This window comes from Pinus tabuliformis, chromosome J, assembly GCF_031772625.1.
Source record: "Pinus tabuliformis cultivar Carrire ecotype Pingquan chromosome J, CPIR1, whole genome shotgun sequence".
Lineage (NCBI taxonomy): Eukaryota > Viridiplantae > Streptophyta > Pinopsida > Pinales > Pinaceae > Pinus > Pinus tabuliformis.
Genome location: NC_142295.1, coordinates 14,978,290 through 15,002,631, shown reverse-complemented (window position 1 = coordinate 15,002,631; position 24,342 = coordinate 14,978,290).

Below are 24,342 nucleotides of genomic sequence, written 5' to 3'. Positions count from 1 at the left end.
CATATGCCACCATCTCTGTCTTTGGACAACCAAAAAGACTTTACAGGGAGACACTCATGAAGTACATGGTCAGCAGTGAAGAAAAGCCTCAAAATTTTCCAATATATGCTGTCCATTCAGACATAGACTCCTTCATTCTCTTCAATGACAGTGCAAGCCTCTCAAACAATGATATTGGAACTAAGAAACTCTTGCAAGAACAAAACATTAATCAAGCAAGTAGCACCCATAAAACATCAATCAGTCCAACAATAGACATTATCCCTCCTCTAGTTGTCAAAGATTGTCAAACAAGTGATGAAACTGTCCTAGAAAACAAGCGGGAAAAGAAACCCCAACTCCTACTTACATGGCCATCCCATGAACAGATTTTTAAACCTCCTTTTCAACAAGATATCCTGTGGGTCCTAGAATTTGATGGCTCGGTTAACAAGTTAGGGGCTGGAGCTGGAGTTTGGATACATAACAAAGGGAAAGACCATGCAAAAGGCAGGGCTTATAGATTAAATTTTAGATGCACTAATAACATGGCAGAATATGAAGCTCTGTTACTAGGTCTCAAACTAGCAAAGTCATTACAAGCTCCTAGGCTTTCCATCATGGGAGATTCTGATCTAGTAATTCAACAAGTGAAAGGAAGTTTTGTCACCAATGACAAAAGGTTGAGATCTTACAGGTCTGCTGTAATTGAAATGTTGGAGACTTTCTCTGAGTTCTTTATCACAAAAATTTCAAGGGGCCACAATCTCCACGCACACAGTTTGGCAACATTTGCCAGCACTTTCAAATTCCCACTAGAACCCAATAACTGTTTCACAGCCGAGGTCAGATACAGACCCTCTATTCCAAACAATGTCAAAGAATGGCAAGTATTTGAGAATGATATGCAAATAAACAATTTTCTAACCTCACAACAAGAGTTTGCAGGATTAAATATTGACACTGAATCAGCAAATCAATCACAAATACTTGAGGAAGCAAGTCAATCACAAATACAGTTCCAACAGACTGCTCAGCCAATATCACCTAGAACAGCAAAACAATTACTGAATCCAACCATTTTCAATAATCAAAACATTCAGCAAATTCACCAAATTGACTGTGAAGAGGTGAGCAACGCTGAAGCTGAAATCATACAACTCAAAGACAACTTCCTTCCAGTAGGCCTTACCCCACTAGAGGACATTTTTGATTCAAATGATGTCCCCAGGAAACCAAAGATGCAACCATTAGATGCAGCAGTTGAAGAATGCAACATTGGTACTATTGACAAGCCTAAAATAATAAAGCTAGCTGCTTCTTTGCCCCCTGATCAAAAACCCAAATACATTGACCTCTTTAAAGAGTTTCAAGATGTTTTTGCATGGGGTTATGAGGATCTAAAGTCCTATGATACCTCTGTCATCCAGCATACCATTCCCCTCAAGCCTAATCAAAAACCATTCAAACAGAAATTGAGAAGGATCAATCCTGTACTCCTTCCTTCCATTGAAAAGGAATTGCAAAAAATGTTCAAAGCTGGCATCATAGCACCAATCAGATTCTCTGAATGGATTTCCAACTTAGTCCCTACAAGGAAAAAGACTGGTGAGATTAGACTTTGTGTAGACTTAAGGAATCTGAATCAAGTATCACTCAAAGATAACTACCCTTTACCCAAAATGGATCACATTCTCCAAAGAGTGGTGGGGGCTTCAAGAATGTCATTGCTTGATGGATTCTCAGGCTTTAATCAAATCCTAGTACACCCTGATGATCAAGACAAAACTGCATTTACAACCCCATGGGGAACTTTCAAGTATGTAAAAATGCCCTTTGGATTGAAAAACGCAGGGGCAACTTTTCAAAGAGCAATGGACATTGCTTTTGCAAAAGAGATTCATGACTTCCTAGTCATTTACTTAGATGATCTTACACCCTTTTCAAAATCCGACCAAGAACATCTGAAACATTTGAGACAGATTTTCCTAACATGCAGGAAATATGGTATTTCTTTAAATCCCAAGAAATCATTATTTGGCTTGGAAGAAGGGAAACTCTTAGGGCACATTATTTCAAAAGATGGCATAAGAATTGATCCAGATAGGATACAAGCTATCCTACAAATGCCTCACCCAAGAAATGTCAAAGAGTTGCAAGGATTCTTAGGAAAAATTAACTTTTTAAGAAGGTTTATCCCGAATTTAGCAGAACTAATCAGATCATTGAACAACATGTTAAAAAAGGATTCAAAAGTAAAATGGACAGTTGAAGCCAAGCAAGCCTTTGAAGGTATAAAACTGGCCCTTACCCAAACCCCAGTGTTAACCAATCCTCAGTTTGACAGAGACTTTATCATTTTCTCTTTTGCCTCCCAGCATACTATTGCTGCTGTTTTATTACAGAAAGATGACCAAGGGAATGAGAAGCCTATTGCCTTCTTCAGCAGGGCTCTTAGAGATGCCCCTCTAAAGTATCAAATTATGGAGAAACAAGCCTATGCTTTGATCAAAGCTATTAAAGACTTTAGGATTTACATCCTTTACTCCCATGTTGTGGCTTATGTACCAAGTCCTATTGTCAAAGACATCCTCACCCAAGAAAACTTAGAGGGCAGAAGAGGAAAATGGATTGCAAACATACTAGAATTTGACATTGAAATAAAACCTACAAAGCTAATAAAAGGGCAAGGTTTGGCCAAATTAATGACAGAAGCAAATTTCCAAGCCTTAGATATCAATCAACTGGACAGTGAAACAGAGCTGGCGACTCCAAAGATCAATGTAGCCTTTGAACAATCTCCTTGGTACTCTGATATCTGTTATGTGTTACAAAACCTGTGTGCTCCCCCAGGACTGTCCAGAACTAAGTGTAGGTTCCTAAAAATGAAAACATCTAGATTTTGTGTGATGGACGGAAATTTACTTTGGAAAAACCATGAAGGGATATTGCTGCACTGTCTAATGGAGAATGAAACTAACAATATCATGCAGGAGTTTCATGCAGGAGACTGTGGTGGACACTTATATTGGAAGTCCACTGTGGATAAAATACTAAGGGCAGGGTACTACTGGCCCACCATGTTCTCTGATGTGAAGAAATTCACAGCCTCATGCCACAAATGCCAACTCTTTGAGGGCAAAAGACAGTTGCTGCCACTTCCCTTAAGACCCATTGCAACAGAGAGACCTTTCCAACAATGGGGCTTGGATTTCATTGGGGAAGTTCATCCCTCATCTTCAGGCCAACACAGATGGATTTTAACAGCAACAGACTACTTCACCAAGTGGATTGAAGCTGCCCCATGCAGACAAGCAAATGACTCAGTAATCATTCAGTTTTTGGAAAACAATATACTGGCTAGATTTGGCTGTCCAGACAAGATAATAACAGACAATGCTGCTGCCTTCAGATCCAAGAAAATGGTGAACTTCTGCCATAAATTTCACATTACCTTGGGCCATTCTACTGCTTACTATCCTCAAGGAAATGGCCTTGCTGAATCATCAAACAAAAGTTTAATCAATATCATAAAGAAGGTGCTGGAAGAGAACAAAAAGAACTGGCATAAGAAACTAGTCAATGCTTTATGGGCAGACAGACTAACAACAAAAAGATCAATTGGGACCAGCCCATATGAGTTAGTCTATGGATTAGAAGCTAAATTTCCTTCATCACTAGGAGTGCCTGTTATGAAGCTTCTGCAAGAGAGTCAAGCAGAGCCCAATGATATGCAAAGGAGGATCAATCAGATAATCTGTTTACAGCAAACTAGAGAACAAGTTTTCAGCAGAGTGCAGATATTACAAGGAAAATTGAAAAAGGCCTTTGATAGAAGAACCAAAGCAGAAGATTTCAATGTAGGGGACAAAGTCTTAAAATGGGATGCAAGAAGAGAAGAGAAAGGAAAACATGGAAAATTTGATTCTCTATGGAGAGGACCATTTGCTGTCCAAGAAGTACAAGGTAACAACACATACTTCCTTAAAGGTCTGACTGAAACTGACTTGGATGAAGGTCCTGTCAATGGCAGGATGCTGAAGCACTATTTTGACTATTCCCCATGAGTGGAATCTAAGGATTCCTTGTATATATGCAGATGTACATATTGTTTCCTGTTTTAGATTGTAAAATGCAGTTTTCTAAGTAATTCACCAACCAGCAATAAGGCAAATAGAATCAGAGGTCTTCCAAGAAAGAAGCACAAAATTTTGACACATTAATGCAGCAAATTTCAAAGATTGGTATGGGCAGCTAAAGAGCAAGGCAATCTGACCTGCTGTTCTTGGTCTTTCAAAGGAAAAACCCTCCCCATGTGGAGCCACTGTTGGATACCTATACCAATAGGTTTCATATCTCATGATTGGCAAGAGAAAGTCCAAATATGCTCTGCTTTGAGTTCACAAAGATCCCATATTTCCGAGAGAACAAGAAGGTGTGTAAAGTGTTTCAATGTTGATGACCTTATTTTCCAATTTTTGATGGATGATCCAACAGTTTAATCTGGATCATGCCATGTGTTCAATTTTATGCTATAGAATAGAGAAAGAAGTCTGTCCAAACAGCTGAATCTTGGCAGACAAGCTAGTTTAGGTAGAGAAGAAAAGGTTCCCAACAGCTTAATCTGGGACCTTGGAAGAGATAAGGGTAGAAGTAGATAAAGAAAGCAAAAGAAAAAGCCAAAGAAAAGAAAAGGAAAATAAGGGTCTGCAAGTCCAAGTGCACCCCCCAAGAAGAAATAAAAATGCTAGGTAAGTAGCTGGGTAGGTAGTTGGGGTTGCAGAAAGGTTATCCCCATCATTGCAAGAACAGTGATGGTGGGCATCAAAGCAAAAGGTTACAGCAGGAAGCATGACTAATTTCCCTCATTTCCCCTCCAATTTCATTTCTAACATTCCCCCATCAGCTTAGATTCATGGAAAAGACTAAGGTTTCATGGTGGTTCTTAATCTTTAGAAGCCACATTTCTTGTCTAAAAATCTTTTCATTTTGATCTACTCTTAAAACCAAGTTTGTTTCACATAAACTTAATGGTTTCCTCCTCCACTTACCCCCTACTCCATGCTAACACTAACCCTATTATATAAATCCCTTATATCACCTTTTTCCCTAATATTACTAACACCAAGGTGTATAAACCCCAAAATCTTATAAATACCCACCCCCTTGGCATTATAGCCAATAAAGTCTCGAGTCAGGGATCAAATGACACCAGGTCATGTTGATGAACCTATGCCAACTACCCCTTCCCCTTCATGAGCTGATTCCTCTATTTTTACCCCTTTTGCACATAAAAAACCCCTAAAGGGCTTAAATTCCACCTTTACCCGCTTCAAAGAGCAAAAAACTATAAAACCCTCTTTCCGCTCTATAACCAAGGTTGGTGCACATAATTTGTTTTTTGGAAATACATTGGAAAATCGTTCAAAAACATGTTTTATTGCCTCCGCCCGCTTCCGTATACACTGCCCATGTCACCTCCCCGATGACCGTTAGATCAGGCCCTCCAGATCCGACGGCCCTGAATGCGTCGGAGTCCTTCCGACGTCCGACAGTTATATGTACTATCCCCCTGTCACGTCAGTCATCCGACCACCGTCCGATTAACCTCTGCAGATCTAACGGTCACCATGACGTCGGAGCTCATCCGTTGCCCGAAACTTATCTCCCGACGTCCGTATTTTGAGTACGTCACTCCGCTGCCACGCGCCCTCACCACAATGCGTCGGAGGTACAACTACAAATACCGCCCCCGTACCGGAAGTGGTGCGATACGAAACCACTGCCGGTTTCCGGTTTCCTCATCCCACTTGCTTACATCCTCGCCGCGTCAGCAACATGTCATCGCTCCGTCACCCAGGTACGTTGTCCCGTCAGCCTCTTGCCCTGCCATTGGTCCACCTGTCCTGCCATCTCACTGCCCCTGTGGACCAACCAGACCCCGCCACGTCACCCGATGACGTCAGCATGACGTCATCCGACCTTGACCCCACCAATGACGTCATGCTGACGTCAGCACGGATTCGCGCCAAAAGCACCAAAAGGTCTATTTTAGCAAAAAATTCGTGTTTTTTACCATTTTTGTGCATTCGTCGTTGTTGTGTTCTGCATGCAAAACTACGTTTAAACCTGCACCAACCGCAGAAAAGAGTTTCCTAACCACCGGAACGTCAATTTCCTCAGCGCCAACAAGCTCTGACCGACCCAAATCTACAGGTATTCCTCATTTGAGCTCTGAAACTCCATTTTCACTGCATTTCGCATGTCAATGAGTAACAGACCTTAAGACTCCAATTTCACCGTTAAATACCATCAAGTTGACATTTAAATTGAACCAGAGCCGTCACTAAGCTACTGTCAAGCCAATTGTAGGCAATTCGAAACAAAACTGTCACTGGTTCGCGCAATCGTGAACCCGTCACCGGCAGGAGATAAATACACCACAAAAGAGCATCCTCTGAACATTTCCGCCACCCACCTAATCACACAGAGGCAGTATTTCAACTGCTGTAGCCTTACTTCCACCTTTCACTTACAAAACCAACATTCTCTGCAAAGAAACCTTGTTGGTGTTACTCTGCATAGTAAAACAGTCCTTGGGTGAACAGAAATCCTAAAGGAGAGCCATGGACCCCCCTATAGCTCCTATAGCCCTCAATGTGGCTCCCCTGAATGTCCCTAATAGAACATTGGACACCAGGGCATTAGCAGACTTGGACTACAAGATATCAGAGGAGATGTTGAGCAGAAGCAGGTTCCATTTGCAAATCCTAAATGAGATAAAGATCAAACATGAGAGGGGGACAGACATCCTGGGAATTTGGGATTCATTCCTTCCAATATTCAAGCTTCCTCAGGTTAATCAATTCCCTGAGCTTGTACACTTAGTTGCTGACCACTATGATGCATCCCAGAGGGCAGTGCTGGACTCTTCAGGCTCAATTCTGTTCCTCATTACCCCTGAAGCCATCAGGGAGATGTTGCAGTTCCAGACAGATCAAAAGTTGGTTCCTCTATCATTAGCTGATTTAATAGTACAGGGAGCCAGGATAACAGAGGCACAAATCACAAAGCTTAATCAGATTTTCATCAAAGCTGATACTGTGCAAATTCCTCCCATCCATTATCTCTACCTCAACCAGTTGGGCTTAGACCTTGTTGACATGATCAGTCCCATCCTGGGATATGATTCAGTGGAGTATGTGGATGAAACTGTTCTACAAATGATGCTTATGTTTTCCCCAGGAAAGAAGCCAATCCACTATGATTATGCCACATACATATCAGATAAGATGCATGATCAATTGATGAATTTATCAAGAGAAAGGGTATTTAGATACACCTCGTACCTATATCATCTGCTCCTTTACTTCCAGCATGATAAGTTCTCCTTCCCAAAGAAGAGAGTAGATGCACAGGGCAATCTGAGATCAGTTGTGTATTGGACATCCGTTTTTCACATAGTGAGTTGTTCCCCATACACCTACTACGAATTTATTGATCTTTTCATCCATCCAGCCTTGACTCTACTGTTGGGTTCACCACCTCCCAGATTGACAGATGAAATGCAAAGACTCCTGCATTTATCAAAAGCATACAGTATTGGGGATTGGTATTTCTACCAACACCACACCGTTATCAGACTATATGGGTGTGAGTTGCCCCCATTTAAACTACCTAGATTTGTGCCTATGAGGTTACTTGCCTTGGAATACTTCAGGCAGTTTGGTTATGTGGATATGCTCCACTTTTCAGGAAAAGGTAAGAAGGCACAGTTAAAAATCAGAAATCAACTTGGCCATTTACTTCTCAATGAAAGGGATGAAGGGTGGAGAGAGGCAGATAGAATACTTGGGTGCCTTGGTCTCAAATACAGCTTCGTATGGAAACCCTATGACCCCAATAACTTCATTACAATGAGGAGGCTCAAATACAAATTATCTGCTTATGGTCATTATAGCCTTCCTAACTTAGAAAAATATGCCAACCAAAGCAAGTGGAGAAGAGGAACTTTAGAAGAAGATGTGACTCAAGAAGAGCTTAATCAAAGAGCTCTAAGAAACCTCAAGAAAATGGCTGACCTTGAGTTTTATTCACAGGTCACCTCACTGCCAGGCACACAAATTGGAGCAGCAACGTCTTCCTCAACTGCCCAACATCAAGCTACAAGAACTGGTGAAAATATCTCAGAAAAGGGCAAAGGCAAAGAGATGGAGCAGGAACAGCAGGAACAGCAGGAACAGCAACAAAAACAACAGCAGCAAGCAGAAGGGCTGCAGCAAGGGCAGCAAGAAGAACCAGAACAGCAAGAGCAACAACATCAAGAAGAACAAAGGCAGGAGCAGTCTGCCTAGCAAAAGGAAACAGTGGAGACTCCTCAGACCACTGAAAAAACGGGGCCTACAAGACAAGACACTACCTTTGATGCCTCGGTCATCCAAACCCCTCAAAAGGAGGATACATTTGTCTTTAGAAAAAGATACAGAGAGACTCCCCTGACATCCTCTGTAGACCAGGGAGAGAAAAGGCAGAGACTCAATGATTTTCCAGAGGAGGATATAGCAATAAGAGAGGCATTGGGCATGGGCCCACCCAACAGAGAAACTTCAGCAAGTTCCTTCCAGCAGGAACAAGACAGGACCATGGGAGGGGAGGTCAGCTCCTCCAGCCAGCAGAAAGAGGGACAAGTAAGCATCAAGCAGCAGTTTATAGACATCAAGAGGAGGAGTGACCCTATCAAGGTACAATTGTACAATCACCTGCTAAACATGGCTCCTTCCAATCAGCAGAGACTTATGTCTGCTTTTGATGTAAGTGAAGGCAAATTGACAATGAGTCACTTTATGCCTACAGCACTTCGGCCACAATCCACTGCTGACTACCTTAGGACCAACCTAGAGGTACTTGCCAAAGACATACACCCTATGGACAAAATTGAGCTGCATAAGCAAACTGGAGAAATGGTGTATGCTTCATTGGCCGACAAGACTTTGGATAATTACAAACTAACCAGCAGTCTGAATGCCACAGCTTCCCAGCTAGAACTGGAGAGGGCCTCTTCTCAGGCCAAAGACAACAGGATAAGAGCCCTGGAGGAAATCATTGTAGAAATTGGGCACAATCCCAATGACATCAAAGGGATACAAGAGATCCTGAAACTCAGAGATGCTGACATGGCTACACTGAGAAAGAAGATCAAAATTCCAGCCACTATCCATCCACAGACTGATGAGGTAGCTAAGCAAAGGTATGAGCAGGATTCTACTGACCTGCTAATTTCCATTTACAAAGAGCTTGTGAAGGCACAAGAAAAATTGGGGCAATATGAAGCTGCACAAGCACCTCTACAAGCATCATCAAAACAAGCACAAGAAGGGCAGACATCTCAGCCCCCTCCTCAAGTCATCAATCTTGAGGAGACTGTTCCTACTACTGTGCCTCCACCTCAGCAGGCTGAACAAACGGCCACATCTACTTCAGCAGCACCCATCAGCACAGATCAGAGCCTAGATATGCAGAAGCTAAAGAATGAAATACAAATTTTGGAAGCCCAGATGACAGAGCTGAATGAAACTAAGGAAAAGCTGGCCAAGGTAAATGAAAGGCATGATAAGACAAAGAGAGAAGTGGGAGAAAAGGCCAAGGAAATCAAAGCTCTTAAAGACAGAATCAAGGAGCTTGAGAATGAGCTCAAGCTAGATAAAATCATAGCTGAGATCAGAGCAATGATATGGTCCAATATTGGTAAATCCATCAACAACCAATGGCCATACATCGAGACAATCCATGAGCAACTAGAGCTCATTCCAAAGGCACAGAGGGAAATCCGAACATCAAGGGCCTTATTGGGAAATATGCCTGAAGTTGCTACAAGAATGATCAATGTGCTCAATCACAAAACAAGTTCTCAGTTAGCCACCATTGGAATCACAAACAGAACTGAGACTATTCAAATGATCAAGAGGGTTCTTACTCTCAGAAGTCTAGTGCAGACATTGGACAGGAGAACCCAGGATATGCAGACAGAGGTAAATAAGTTCATGGAGAAGTTTCAGGTGTTGCAGAGTAGAGGACTCCCTAGCTTACTGAACAGCGGAGGGAAATTATTCACCCATGAACAGTATGCTAAAAGAGTAAATGTTTTTGCCTCAGCACAGGTCAATGAGAAGGCCAGCACTTCAGAAGACACAGGGCCTATTACAGGACAGATTTTCTATAGTAAGATAGAAAATCTACTTTTTATAATGAATGAAATTAATCACTTGTTTGATGTAGCCCCAAATTTTTTCAAATACACAGAAGCTGAAGAGACAATGGAGGCCATCCTCAAGCACCAGCTCCCTACACAGGAATGGTGGACAGATGTAATCCAGAGAATTTTATAAACAGTAACTCATGCACCAACTTCTGTTTTTCCTACAAATTTTGATGAAAAGAAAAGTCAACAAAGTCAGCAGGCATCATAAAATCAAAGCTGAGCCAACTCAGCAGATGTAGCGGCCAACAAAGCAGAAAAGGGAACCACAGCTGGCAAACCCGAGAATGCACTTCGCATGCAAAAGTAAATGCGTATCTCCAGAATTAATACAGAGTAATGCAACCGACTCAGTGACTCTTAAAAGTCAAGACAATCCTCTGACAGACATAAAGGGCATTTACGCTGCATTTAACATTGTAATAACTTCTTGCCTACTTTCTGAACACTACTGAAGATATTTTCTCTCTCTCAGATGACTCAATACCTGAGATATTTTGTATACATATTTCTATATAAACCCCTTCGCATGAGATAGCAAGGGTTGTTGTGAATTTCTCCTGAAGAGGCTCTTATGCTGTAATTGTTTTCTGAAAGTCAATAAAGGAAAGCAATGGAATTTCATGGATGTTTGATGTGTTGAAGATGTTCTGTTCCTGTTCATGACTGCTGGATCCCTGCGTATCTTACCATGCAATAAGTCTCTGTAACCTTTTCCATGTTTAGTTTGTTTTATTATAAATCCATATACGCTATCTGATTTCCGATATTAAGCAACAGAGAAAAAGAATAACTCCCAGGATTTGCTCACTGAGCACCCTGAGTTCAGTCTGTGTTGTTTATAAATGTTTTCTTCAGGTGTAATCTATATAAAGTGTGATTCTTAAGCTGCTGCACTTTCAGAATACATCTTTCATATTGGCCACTGTCACAGGAATTCAAACTTTGCTCCTGTGCTCTGCGTTCATTTTCATTTCACCAACATAACAGAAAATTCTTAACAGATTTCTGCTGGTTGACACATATCATCACTCAAGTTTAAATTTGTCTGTTAGATACACATCAGGCCTTGCAGTTAGAACAATACTCAACATTTAAGATCATCTCACAGCATCTAGACTCCATTGCCCAATGGAAACTCACCATCAAAGTATTACATCATAAGACCTGAAAGAGATCCTTCAACCAAAACATAAACAAAACCTGAGCATCATAGCTAGCCTAAAACACAACTATAACAAAGATAAATCATAAAGAGAGAGCCCTCTCTGGTTGCAGTTGGGCTAGGAACTGTAACCCAAAGATTGGTTAGTGGTTACCCCGGCCGTATTCCCTTGGGAGTCATAGGGAACAACCTGGGTGTTAACACACTCGAGATATTTTATGATATATATATAGTTTAGACTTTTTAATGCTTGATTTTATTGTGACGAATGAATGATGTGCCAGTCTAATGCTCGATTAGCGATAGAATCAGCTAACCAATTATGAGATCTTGGAATGTGCAAATAATTAATGTAAGTAAATGATCTTTGCAACAACCTCACCCTTAAATACTGGTGATATAAACATGGATCCCTTACTCGATAAATGTTATTTAATTGTGACACTATCAATTGTTAATAAAGATAGACTACCAATGAATTGATTTCATAAGAAATTGCTTTGGATAGTAAATTAATGACGATAGTATACTCAGCCATATTATTTGAAGTGGGACCAATGCATACTCCCCTTGACACCATCAACTGACCTGTTGGATAGTAGAATACCCAAGCGGCGGAAGCAAGGTTCCGAGTGTGCCGACTAGCACCATCGGCAAATCCAAAATAGACCAAGTCATCCATCAACACCTGCCACAGCAGACCAAAAAGTGTCAATATCAAAAAACTCCCGATGAGATATGTATAAATGTATAAAATGTCCAAAGAAGCCATTGCCTAGCTGCTACTTAAGCGAAGTACTTCTTAAGGTAGAGCCGATCAGGGGGCTCCGCCAACTTGCTCCTAGGGATGTTTATAGGTACAGTTATTGAACCAATCAATATACTTCCTTCAGCAAATAACTGTGTTGGAGCCAAAGGAACTGTACAAACATTGCTAGTCAGACTGGAGGACCTGGATTCAACTTCATGCAAAGGAGGATGAACATATAAACGATGATGTAAATCTTGCAAAGGTCGATCTACAGCCATCATTGCTTCAAATATCGCTTCGTCAGATGGAAAAACAATATCCGAGCAATCCAACATAGAAGTGGAATCAAGGGTCCGAGGATGAGCCACATCACCATCTAACTCTTTTTCTAAAGAAGGAGCGAGATGGTCGTCTATAGAGTTATTGATAAATTCATATCCAAGCTCTGCTACAGACGTAGGAGATTCTATTCCACCCACCTTCCCTTCATCTGATGTGGTCACAGATAAAGGAAAGGTCCCAGGATTCGAAAAATAGTGAGTTCAAACAAACTCTTTTCGTAAAGGCTCCTTGGAGGATGAAATTGTATCTATTCTAGCTATAGGAGGGGGAAGATCAAAAGTACCCATCAATGAAGAGTACATCCTGACTCCTAGATTCTTAGTAGGCGGACGGGGGTTATCCACTAAGGGAATAGTAGAGTCCGAAGTTGCTCGAGGATCAACTGGAGAATAATCCAATTGATCAACCTTAACAATTTTCCCTTCATGAGGAAAGAAAATGACACGAAATAGAGTCGAAACAATGGCATCCATTTCGTATACCCAGTTCCTTCCTAAGAGGAGATTGTAATCTAGGTTAGCATCAATGACTTCTACTTTGATATTAATGACCTTTCCTCCAACACATATAGGAAAGGCTAGGATAATCCTGTATGGCCTATGAGAATGACCATCAAACACTGTCAAGAGGGTAGGTGAAGGAACAACCGAAGGCGATCCAATGGCCTTCCAACATGACATAGACATGACACACGTGGAAGCTCCCTCATCTATAACCATCTGAAAAATATTAGTTTTCTGGTAAGTAGACTTTATCTGGAAAGCCATATGATGAGGAAGTCTCTTTTTGACATTATGCATATCAAAAGTGAGAGCTAAAGAATTATTTGGATCCACTACCCCCATTGCCGACAGTAAGGAACTTCTTTGAGTGGGACTAGAGCACCTCTAAAGCAGACATCACACGTGGACTATTCGCCAGATCCTCAACAATGGAGTAATTCTGGGCTGCCCTAATATTAGGGTTGATAGTCACACGTTTAGCGGAACCTTTTGGTATCCTAGGTATAGTCTCGACAGAGGGTCACTCAATATGAAGTGGGTTGGTAGTTTCGAGAACTATTTTGTCCTTGGATGTTTCACCTTCACCATAATCATGTGACTGTGTGGCCACATTAGCGCAGGAATCCATCATGAAAACATTTGATGATTTATCCCCTTCCTGGTTTCCCCCTACAGAGGTACCAGGATTCGAACTCATGCCAGCAAGCAATTGCTGCCCTTGGGGAAAAGGGTTGGTTAACATGGCTTGAGAGCTAGAAGTCCCTTGCTGCCCTAACAAGTGTTGAGAATCTTGAATATTTGGGTAGAGATGAGTTCAATGGTCTCCACTGCATAGCTTACATGGAAACTTGACTTTCTTTCTAGACTCATTTCCACCACCACTAGCATTATTGCCAGGTTTATTTGTGTCAGTCTTCCCATCTTGACTCTTTTTCTTACCTCGTCCTTTCTTTTTGCCATTGGAATTTTGATTTCCTTTAGGGTTGGAAGATTGGACGACATTAACAGAAGCAGGTTGAGAATACGAAGGGTTATACAATGTGACCTGATTGGTAGGAGCAGTTTGTAAAGACAACTGCTACAATTGGCTCAACAGGTTCACCGCATTTGTGTCTACAGATCCAACGATACCATACGCATGGGGACCTGGCTTTGACTTGTCTATATCAACCTTAGTCCGAGGAGCATCTAGCAAGATTTTTTATAGAATCCCAAACTGAGAATAAATCAATTCTAACTGCTGGGCCTTGAAAATAGCTTGCTCCTCAGAATAGACTCCAGACAGAGAGACATCCTTAGAGATTTCAGGTTGTAAAGATTTCAAAAACCATTCGAGACGGTATTCCAGAGGAATTTCGGCTTTAATGAGCCTCTTTCTCCATCTCCATTCCTGAATATGATAAGAAATGTGAGTTGCCGTGTCTTGACGAAAATTGGCTAGAAGTTCAGTTCTGGCATCATAATGGATGGGCAACTGGAAATGATTTAGGAACATATTAGCCAATTCGGCGAAATATGTAAAGCTTCCCCCCTAGAAACTATATATACCACTTGGCCACATTACCAGTTAAGATGCGTTGAAAAAGTCTCAACCTAATCGAGTCATCGATAAGGGAGTTTGATGAGCACTACAAATGGAATGTGGTTACATGGTCACTCGGGTCTTCACCACCCTTCCCCTCGAACTTTGGAATGTCTGAAGGGAGTTTGGTTGGGATTGGAGGCTAGGCTGGATTATATTTGATTGGATCGTTTGTTAATTTCATGAGGTCTGGAAAATTCAATGTTGCTAGAAAAGGAAGCCTAGGAGGACCTTGGGGATTCCACCTGGACTATGCAGAGCCCCCAAAGTTCTGAAAAGATTGGCCTGGGTTTTGAAAGGCAACAGGCTGCCCGAAGTAACCAGTTGAACCAACTGAACTAAAAGGTGGACCTTGTGATCCGAAAAAACTTGGAGTTTGACCAATTCCGGCTAAAAAACCTCCATAACCAGCAAAGCTCCCTCCTAAAGGATTATAAGGAGTTGATAATCCCTGATAAGGATTCCAAGCAGAAGTTAAGGGAGGAATACTTCGAAATGAACTAACTGTGGAGTACGGCCTATTCCCTTGTTAGCCAAAAAATGGATTCCTAGTTCCTATGCCACTAACCACAGGGTTAGTCCAACCTTGAAAGGGATTGTTGTCTTGTCCTGTAGAAGAAAAAGGCATAGATCCTATCATTGGGTTGGAATGTGGTATATGACCACCTCCAAAAGGAAAACCCTGAAATGAAGCTGACCCACCCATCATGGATGTGGGGGCACTAAATGGAACTGACGGAATACCCTGTGAATGGGTTCCAAACAGGGAGAATCCAGAACTAAATGCATTGGCTTGGTAATTTCCACTCGTAGAAGGAATGGAGGTAGACCCAACTAAGGATGTGCTAACAAAAGACCCAAATAGAGATGCAGAGGGGATGGAAATAGTTCCTCCCCCTTGTACTGATGTTGGAGTCTACATGGTTGTAACACTTGTAGTAGAAGCCATGCTTCCAGTGGTGGTCATCGAAGATAAGTGCGTAATGTGACCTGGACTTGATGGTCTCTACATTGGAATTGCAACGTATTGTAATACGTCTGGATGGTTAGAAGGTAGAGGAGAATTCAGAGCCGCTAACAACTTTGGGAGTTCTTCTACCTCTATGTTATCTTTTGATTGAAAGAGAACTCGAGAAAGAACTGGAGTGTTCCTCTCTAGTTCTGCGGAAGTACCAGGCCTATCCTGAACACTAATGCCCCCAAGGGGAGGATCAATCCCCGATGCGTCAGCTACCACGAGATGAAACCCACTGGCAATATTACCTCTGCGCCTTCTAGGAGAAGGCTCTAAACTTGGTGGTGAAAAACCACGAAGTCTTCGAGATTTTCTAGGTGATCGGTCAACCACTTTGAATTTTTTGTTAAGATCTAACTAAAGACTCAAGAAAAAATGAAAGCTAGGCCAACTAAGAGCATAGAGCACACACTAAAAAGTCCCTAAAAGATATTAGCCAGTCAAACAACTTTCAAGTATTTCCACTCTGGGTGATGAGGACCGGACACCAAAAAATAAGAAAGTGAAGTAAGGGGCCTTCCAAAGATAGTCTGGGATAATGATGGCCCAGTCCTACCAGTGAAGGTAACAGAGGAAGTTATGCTAACCTCCTAACAATAGCCTGCGCTGGTGAAAGCCCCCAAGCTTCGCAAGGGTGCCCTCCAGTAGTACCGTTGAGAGTGATACAACGTCGACCTCAAGCGCCACGGGATTCCCCTTCGTAGCCACCTATGTAGATCGCTAGGAGAAGAAACTAAGGTTACCAACTTGTGTCAGAAGCCAAGCAGAACAGTCGTGAGGTAAGATCCGACAAATAGGAGAGGGGGTATCTCTCTTCCTTATCTTAAAAAACCCTCATGCTTAACTCCCAGATCCGAAGCTTTCTTGGTCTTCCTAATGCTATTGGATTTGCACTCATTATTCAGACTCCTATGTTTGACATTTTAAATGGCCTTGGAGAGTTTTCTCTCCACATGCCTAATCCAAGGCCCCAAAATATCCTAAAACTTGTTGGTGTGTCTAAATCGACAATTATAAAAAGTTATAGTGTATTTTAACTAGCGCTTGTTTTTAAATGGGCTGTTATTAAGTCAAGGGATAAGCGGAGATGAAACTGATGGTGTTTTGACACACAAGAAATTAATAAAAACCAAACTATATGCAAATGCACTCGTTTTTTTCTTCGATGAAAGAAATTTCTATTAGGTTCTGAGGAACTTCTAGGAAAGCAATAAATTTTTCTTTTCTTTTCTTTTACTCAAGCTTCACACTCACAAAAATTAACAAAACTATAGATGCCCTAAAAGATGCACAAATTTATCCTAATGCAATGAGTACATGATGATGCAAACTTAAGACTACTCTAAATCAAAGAATGAAAGTAACTTGTTTATCAATTCTAATTAGCCACTCAAGATGTTTAGATAGAATATAAGTTGATAATGCTCATTTTCATCCAAACACTAAAAGCAAATTTCAAGACAAACAAAGATGCACTTTCACTCACAAAAAGGAAACTAAATCGAAACAAGGCCAAAGAAAGAAAAAACCAAGTATTCAAGAAGTTTTCTTCAAAAGAAAAGACAAAAATGACTTTTCAAAAGTGCTCCAACTAAGACTGAAACTTTATGATCGAAGAATAGGCAACAAAACACTTTGCAATTTAACAACACGAAATCGGTGAAAAATCAACAAAACGTGTGTTTCAAGATGCTCTTAACAATCAAAAAGCAGCAAAAAGAGCTTGGTGATAATGATCGCGAGATCAAGAAAGACAATTCTCAAAATCGTCACACAACAACTTTCAAAAAGCAAGAAAAGTAAATGGCCACAAAGATGCAGTTTTGACATGCAAACAAAAAGATCACCAAAACAAGATTTGCCACAAAGATTGAGACCAATCTTTTTGCCCTGGAAGACCAGAACAACCAAGATTCCTAGAAAGAAATCTTGTGTGCTTAAACAAAAATGATGACGCTTGCAACAAAACAAAACAAGACCAATACTTTCCACAACTAGAGAGAGTTTGAAATCATGAACTTGTTGTAAAAATAAAGATTGACACAGAAAAGTAACTGTTCAGGAAAGACTCAGACCAACAGACAGATCTTTAGAAACAAAAATATTTGAAAAATCTTGAAAATTTTAGGGTATATGCGACTGTGTCAATGCACAACTGCGTGTATATGCTATTCAGCCCAAGGAAACCTATGTATATGCGGGTTTACCTGAGAATATTGTGTACATACGCCTCTGTAAATTGGAAAAACAGCGTATACAACAGATCTCAAGAAAAAACAAAAAAAATTCTGAAGAAATTGATAAAACTTACAGTTCAAGTTCACATAGGAACAAACTACTTAGTCACAGCAAGCAAATAAACAGCTGAGCCCTGATTGGCTTGAATAAACCCAAAATAGGAACAAAAATACTGTTGTCCCCGGTGGAGTCACCAATTTTGTTTAGGGACAAAGTCCCCTAGGGTCTTGGGTCGATACCCTAGTAGATCGGGGGTTATCTACAAAGAAAAACAAGCATTCCACACAACGATGATGCTAATATAAACAAACTACACGAAGAGAGGCACACCTGAGGGTCCTTCGTTTGGGAAGATCCAACCAGAGTCCAAACCTTCTTGGAGTTCCTCTCGATCCTTCAACCTGCAAAAAAATCAATTCAAGAAAGCATAGCAGTATATGGACCAAGCATCATAAGGAAATCAACTTCATAACATATTGAAAAGTAGTTAGTTATACAATTGAAACAACCATTCATATGTAAATCATAACATTGATATCATAAGCATGAAGAAGATTATTTTTAGGAACAAGACAAGTGTTTCTTTTATTATAGATAACTAAAGTACAGAAAGGAATGATTTCACCCGAGTCTTCCTTTCGTAGGCTCCAAGTGGAACTGTCCTCCAGATTTGTCCAATCACAAGCCTTCAACAAACTCCTTCCATGACTCACTCAAAGATATCTCAACTAATGGAAAGACATCATAACTTAAGGAAACAAGGGTTTCCTGTAATGGGGGAAGTGTTGGAAGGACAAGGATCTTCAGACCTGATCAGGGATAATCTCAGCAGAGTGATTTTTCTCTCTATTCTCTCCTCCTTATGCCTTCCCATTGAAGCCTTTTTATACTTCTCCCAAAGTATTTTTTTTAGTTGGGAATTTGTTGGGAACAGTTGGGCCATGGGCACTAATAGGTAATCAATAGGTAAAACCCTTGATCTCCACCCGAAATTAATGAGATTTAATATTTTTAAGTGTTTTAAGACATATACGTGGGTTGGGTATACACAGACCCACGTACACACGTGTTTAGATTAGGGCAATGTCGTGTATAGGGAGTAAAACATTGTTTTTAATGTATTTGGACCAGGTCTAGAAGGAGGGGTTGCCCTAGGCCATGAGTGCAACATCAAAAACATCAAGAGTGAGATTTGGAGCTATAACAAAAATTTCTCCATAGAATGTAAAGCAATCTAACGATAGATATTCAATATTACATTGTTCTTGAAAATTATGATTTTGTTCACAATATGAGGAAGATTCATTATTTTCCATTAAATTCAAAATTTGATCTTCTTCATCTATTTTTGAAGTGGAAATAATTGGTCATATATCAAATTTTTCATTATCATCTTGTATCCATGCTTCACTTTCTACTTCTATCATTGTTTTTGCAAGAGGATATAATGTGAATTTCTTTGTCTAACTTCCATCAGAGACAAACATATCACCAGATGTACAACTTATAAAATCATCAACTATAGCTAACCATGGTCTTCCTAGAATCAATGAGTGTCCTCCTAGATTATTCTTGCGTGTTGAGATCATAAAGTCAATAGGATATTCCCAAGAATCTAAGGATACAAATGCATATTCTAACACACCATCAGGTTTGATAACATATCTATTTGCTAATTGCAATAATGTAGGTGTATATTGAAGATTTGGAAGTTTCAATTGATTCATATTTTTTTTACTCATGGTGTTGATAGCTACTCCCAAATCAATCAACGTGTTTGGAATCTCAACACCGTTGATGTGTGTTTTCATAATGGGACTTCCTCGATCTAGATATTTTTGAACTGTTTTCTTTCCCATCATGATATCTACAATTTTTCCAACTAATTAGATTCTTTTAACTTCTTTCCTTTTCTTCCTGTTTTTTTAATACTTAACTCCCTGATTGTATTTGCAAATATTGGTATTTCTTTGATATCTTGTAACAAAGGAATTTTTATACAAAAATTCTTCAGTTCATCTATCATATCTTAATCAGGCAACATAATCTATTTTTCTACCCCTTTGTCAATTTTCAATCTTTCAGGAAAAGAAGGATTTTGCATAGAGACTAAAGGTCATTCTATAACGGGAGTTGAGTTTATTGGAATATCATCAGAATGTATAATGGTGGTTTATTTTTGAGAATTTTACTCTTGATGAGAAGATGTCTATTTCTCAGAGAGGTCATCTTTTTCAAATTCCTAGATAACAATGGATGGTGACTTCTTTTCCAATACTCTACCAGATCTAAGTTGGACATTGTTTAGATATAATGGAATTATCATGTCATTTTGTAAATTATGTCCTTCCATGTTGTAAACAGGTTGTGGATTTTTATTATTTGGATTTGGAAGTGGCTGAGAAGGCAGTTGATTTGGCTTTTTCGGAAATGGTAATGAAAGTTGTGGGTTTGGATTTTGTGGTTGAGAGGGTTGAACAGGCTGAGGAAAATATTGTGGTGGAAAAACAGGGTAAGGTTGTTGAAATTGAGGATATTGAGGGTACTTTCCATAAGTATTTTTCCATCCTTGTGCCCAAGGTTGAGGCCAAAGTTTCCAAGGCATGGGTGTAGTCCAATTACTTTGAGATTGTTGTGCATATGTTTGAGTGTTGAAACCTTAGGTCATATTCAATTGTGGATTTTTCCATGGTCTCTTGGCAATAAAACAAATATGTTCTACTTGATTTGGCATTACTTCCTCTTGATAGAAAACTTTAAGAACCGATATTGAAGGACATTCATTTTTATCATGATTTTCTGCACATATAACACAGGTTTCCACACTTTTTAAGTCAAGAGGGAATTTTCTTAAGGCATGCTTCTTCCTACATTTTGGAAAAAAGATAGATAATGAAACATTTTCAGATTTGTTCTTGTTTTGTACTTTAAGGGTATATATTTGTTCACTAAGACTCCCCAAAATATCAGTTTTAAAGTTGTCAAGAAAATTTCCTATTTAAGCCCTACTTACTGTCCCAGCTGCAGATTTATTAATCCTAGACATAACATGATCTCTTTGGATTTGTCCTAATTCTTTCCTTTCCTCTTGAAATATGTATGCATAACTCACAAATATCTCCAAATGAAATTAAGAAATATCTCCTTTACCCATCAAATTGAGAAGATCTATCCAGTCATCTTTGATAGATTTTAGTAAGAGAGATTTCAAAATTTCTTCATCTAGATTATGAATTTTAGCCCTTTTTACATTATAAGCAAATATTTCAACAAAATCTTCAAGATTTTCATCTTCTTTTTGCATCATTTTAAATGCTTCATATTTACAATTATGAGGCATACAATAATACTTGTATTTTTCTAATAATGGAGTTTTCATTTCTTACCATGTTCTTATAGAATGTACTCCTAATCCCATAAAACATTGTAAGGTTGCATCCTTAAGAGTGGCTGGAAATAATTTCAACTTTTGAGTATCAAGCAAGTAGTCATAAGATCTACACAAGACTTCAAACTCAAAGATAAATGATTCAGGATCCTCATTTCTTAATCCACGAAAATTAGGAAGGATGGAGGGTGAGATATTTTTCATTGTGGCTATCGTATTTTCATCAAGGATGGGAAATCCAAAAGGTTTTGGACCTCCTATACCACCTCCTCTTCCTCTTCTTCCACTTATTCCACCTCCTCTCTTTCCTCCTCTTCCACCTCCAATCCAAGGTTGTTCACCATTCACATTATGTACTTCTCCTTCCCCTTCTTCTGCCATTATATATTCTTTAGAACTAATGTAAGGTTCCAAAATTGGATTTTCTAGTTCCTCCTCTAGCTCCTTTGGTTATTCTATAAATGGAATGTTAAAATAAGTTTCCTCATCTTCCTCTTCCCTAAGGATTTTTAGTTCTTGTCCTAGAAGTTCTTCTCCAGTTGAAGATAGAAAAATTACTCCTTTAGTTGGGGATGTAGTATCTTCTTCTTCTATTACAACTTCAGTTGAAGAAGTTAGTGAATCTCTAGGTTGGATTTTAGATCTAAGTATCTCAGGAATTCTATGTCTGCCCGTAATTGATGGAATATGAGTTTGGGTGGATGTTGTGGCACTACGAGGTCGTGGTGGAGTGGGTGGTGATGTTGGAATCGAACTCTTACCTCTACTCACAAATCCATCTCAAGAATCTCTTTCCCTATGCATATCATTTTTTTATTTTTTTGTTTTTTAATGGAAAGAAAAAGAAGAAGACTCCTATAGACACTTCCCCAACAACGACGCCAAAATTTTTGGTAATTTAATTGGTGTTAAATTACTTACATGAATTATCAACCAGGGATAGTATAATGTATGTGCACTTTTTGTGCTAGGAGTCCTTATTACCTAAAACAATTCCTAAGTTAATTTGAGATATCAAAATGCACATGTTTCTCTACAACTATGTAAGTAAATAAATCACTCATAAAAATGAAATTGATTCTATTTCTCTTGCTTAAAAGAAAAATCACACTCTTCTTGAAATGAACAACACACTTACTTCACACTTACTCAAAGTAAAATCAAACACACACTTTGCTTTTAAATAAAATCACACTTGCTTGAAATGAAACCTTAACACTATAAATGAATCTACTCTTGACAAAAAGAAGGATTATATTTGAAAATTAAAAGCCTATCTATATAACTACAATGTAAAGTTATGCTACTGATGTTGGCATTAAGATACAAGTGTTGTCCTTGATGGAAAATCACTCACAGGTTAGTTTAGTTTTGATAAAAGGCAACTCAGAATATGACATGTATATTCAGAGGTAACAAGACAGTGATATAGAAGAACAGGAAAATGGAACTAAGGTCTACTAATCAGAATAAAGAACTTGAAGGAAAAGGTTGAAGTAAAGAAGTTTAAGAAGTATATGCAAGTCCACTTAGTAAAACCGATGTATACACACTGGTACACAGAACAAAAAGAGCGTATACGTATACACGCACTCTCACATGAAGAAAAACGCGTATAGGTTGGAAAATCAAGGTATTGGTCCAAGGTATTTGGTCTGAGGTATTTTATCTGAGGTATTTTGGTCCAAGGTATTGGTTCGAGGTATTTGGTCCAAGGTATTGGTCCTAAATGGTTTTGGTCTGAGGTATTGAGAAAGGCCTAAAACTATATAAGGAGGAGAAGATCATAAGGCCAATGTATGCAAGTAAATGGGTCTCTAAGGAATACTTCGATCTAAATTATATTTTATGTTGCAGGGGCTATGTTTGTGATTTAATCTAAAATACTTTGTGCACCTTGAATTCAATGTTGGATTAGGATCATGAGACCTAAAATGAATTATCATTGAATGATCTGATATTGGTTAGGCTAGATCTGATTATTTACACCTGTGTTATTCTTTAAATGTCATGATCTGGGTTTGTCTGAAGTCCTTTATGAGTTAATATTTGCAGATCTGTACGCTGGTTCATCTCGATAAAAGTGCGTGTACACTCAGGTTCTACTATTCAAAGTAGAGTATACAAAAGAAAAGCCTTTTTCTTGAGATCTAACTGATTTATTTGATCAATTCTGTTGTTTTACTGATATCTGTCAATGAAGTCTTCTTAGATCTGAATGTAAATCTGAATGCATAATGAGGTTTGTATCTGATTGATTGATTGTATAAGTGATAAGAGTGATCTTTGTTGTTGCCTGTGTAAAGCTCTGTAAGTTGACTGTAGATGTTTAGTGTATTGTCGGTGGATACATACTTGATTCAAAAGTTTTATGTTTCAGTAGTTTTGAAGGTATACATGGGTTTGATTACAGGAAGTAGCGTATACACGTAGGTTGGGTTCAGTAAAGTAGTGTATTCATTTTGATGCCTGATTTTTGAGATTACAACTGGTTCTGAATGATGATGTTGGTTTCTGGATTCAGCATAGTGTTTTGGTGATAGTGATCTGATTGTTCAGATTAACTAAATGTTGGATGATTTAGATTAAGTTTCAAAGTCTGATATGGGTCCGGTATGAAAATTTGATGAAATGAGACCTTCATGTGTATTGTTGTGTACCAGGAGCATCCGGTTTGTAAAATTATGAAACGTGGTCCCTGGAGGAAGAGAGAAGGTTGTAGCCTTCTATAGGTCGGTGCCTACGTACTAGTAATCACATTGGCTAGTACAAGAACTAGGGGGTTGCAGCTCCCTTCCAGTAGAAGCTGGAAAATGAAAGAAGGTTGTAGCCTTCTGTAGGTGGGTGCCTATGTACTGGTATGAGTCTTCACCAGTACAATATTGTAAATAGATTTTCTTATTATTAAAAGAAGATAGAGACGACAGCAGTAGGTGGTTTTCACCCACATTGGGTTTCCACCTTAACTCTTGGTGTTCATGTGTGTTGCTTATGTGTGATGGTTTATTCTGTTTTCACTACTCTATTTAATAAGTTATTGATGCATTGATTAAATATAAACACATGATAAAATATGTAAATCACAAGTTTTCTAGGTGTATGCTGGTTTATCTAATCATAGTTG